Genomic DNA, 2,123 nt, shown 5'->3' with positions numbered 1-2,123 from the left:
GGATTTGTTCCAGGACAGCAACTTCTGGTTCAGGATACTGTAGACTTACCTTCTGAAGATAAGGCTGCAGACAGAATCAAGCATGGTGTTGCCTCGAGAAAGGCGAAGACACGGCATAAAAGATGCAAGGGAGAACAAAGTGGAAGAGGGGTAGTTGTGTAACTGGCTTGTAGAGAATAGCAACCCTTCCTCTATGAGAGTAGATTGATTTTAGGTCTATTTGAGTCTATGGCACAGTCAGATCCCCAGCAAGATATTTTTTGGTATATAGCAAGTATAAGGTTCAGTTAAGGATCTTCTATGTGTTTAAATTTACTGTTACTTCTCCAACAGTTAAGGTAGGTTTTATAGTTGAAAATCTGAAAACAATGAGCCCTAAATCAGTAACTCTCTTGTAGATGCTACTTGTAATTCTTGAGATCTTTCACAGTCCTCCTACTGACCATATTCCCTTGGGCATCATACCTTAAGGACAAATGAAGTGCATGTATTTTTGAACCAAAGTGGATTTTCAACAGGAATATTATGGGGAAACCCTGCTAATGTCTGTCGATTGCTTCCACCATGTCTGGCAGTCTTTTTTTTTTTTTTTTTTTGATTCCTCAGGTAGGATCTCTTTCCTGTGGTTTCCTACACAGCTAGCTAATTTGTAGCTACCAAGTATTATTTATTTTTCCAAGTTGCCATTTAGGCATAGCATGTTACAGTGGATGTGATGTGGCCTTCTGTACCTTGACACAGTAGCAGATCTGCACAGTGACCTTTGAAGTGCATTCACAAGGTCAGTTCTTGGTTCTTTGCCCTGAGAAGGCATTGCTTTGCCTCTTGGCATCATAAGCCATGTCTTCAGAGTTCCTGAAGTTAAATCAAGGCTTATGCGATTCTCATTAGGCTCTTCCATACCCAGATTTTATTGTAAATATCACTTCATTATGTAATATCATAATGAAAAAAAAAAAAGCTAACTGGTTCTCTAAAAAAAAAAATCAAGTAGTTGACCTACCAAATTATTTGAAAGTAGAATAGAGTTTGGAGCATAGCAAATGGCAGTTGCAGCAACTAACCTTTGTCTAGTGCTCTCTAAAATGAACTCTGCACTTTGCTACTGTCAAGTCTGGTTGTTTGGCTCAATTTTTTCCTTCTTCCTGGCATATAGCCTACTTCCAGTCTAGTTTTTCCTCTGAGGTTGTTTATTAAAAGGATTTTTTTAAGAGACAACTGATGGAGCAGTTTAAGAAAACACGTTAAGAGAATTGTGTTGGCTTTTCTATCTTATAATAAATTGTCTAGTTTATGGAATAAACTATCTTACCTTGCTAAGAGTTTCAAGTGTTACTTTTTAGTTGCAATTTCCCAGGTGCTCAGGGATGGATACACTGTACAGATGGCTTTGTTTCTAAAACCCAAAGTCTTCAGAATCTTGAAGACAAGGATGAAGGCTTTTCAGCATAAATGGTGCACATCCCTAGTGTCTTCTGAAATTAGATTGTGATAGAACTAGGTCACTAGATGTAGCAGTTCACATTTAAAACAGATTAAAAAAAATATTTTAAATATATATATATTTAATAATTAAAACATAGTTAAAAATGATATAATACAGCTTCCAGGACTACCTACCAGTGGACAGAACACTGAAATACATGCTGTGTAGGAACACCAGGTTTCACGAGCAAGGAGTGAAGTATTTTTTGTTGTTGTTGTCAGTTTAAACTCTTCCCCCCCCCCCCCCAGGTTGTGAACTCTGGTGCTGCTTGAGCTTTCTAGAACCAAGTACTTAACTTGCCTGGTAAGTGTGTACCTTTAACGTTGTAGCGTTTGGAATTGACAGAGGAAATGTATTTCCTGACTGACGGCTGGTGAAGTGAATATTTTACGCAAAAATCTCTGAATCTGTAAAAATTTTACACGTATATTATTGAGTATGAATTATTGCCGGAAAGGAACCCACAGAGGGCAACTGTCCCTGCTGCTCCCTGCAGAGGGACGAGGCTCCTCTGAAGCGGCGCCGCACGCAGTGACGTCCTTTGACAGACAGGAACGGGCCTGAGGCGGGAACCCTGGGGTACAGCTTTACCGAACCGGGTTTGAGAGCTGGAAACCCCCGGGCCACCCCCGCCCCG

The sequence above is a fragment of the Chaetura pelagica genome, unplaced genomic scaffold (genome assembly GCF_000747805.2).
Source record: "Chaetura pelagica isolate M959 unplaced genomic scaffold, ChaPel_1.0 scaffold630, whole genome shotgun sequence".
Lineage (NCBI taxonomy): Eukaryota > Metazoa > Chordata > Aves > Apodiformes > Apodidae > Chaetura > Chaetura pelagica.
The sequence above is the reverse complement of the archived record's forward strand: the minus strand, read 5'-3'. Positions refer to the sequence as shown.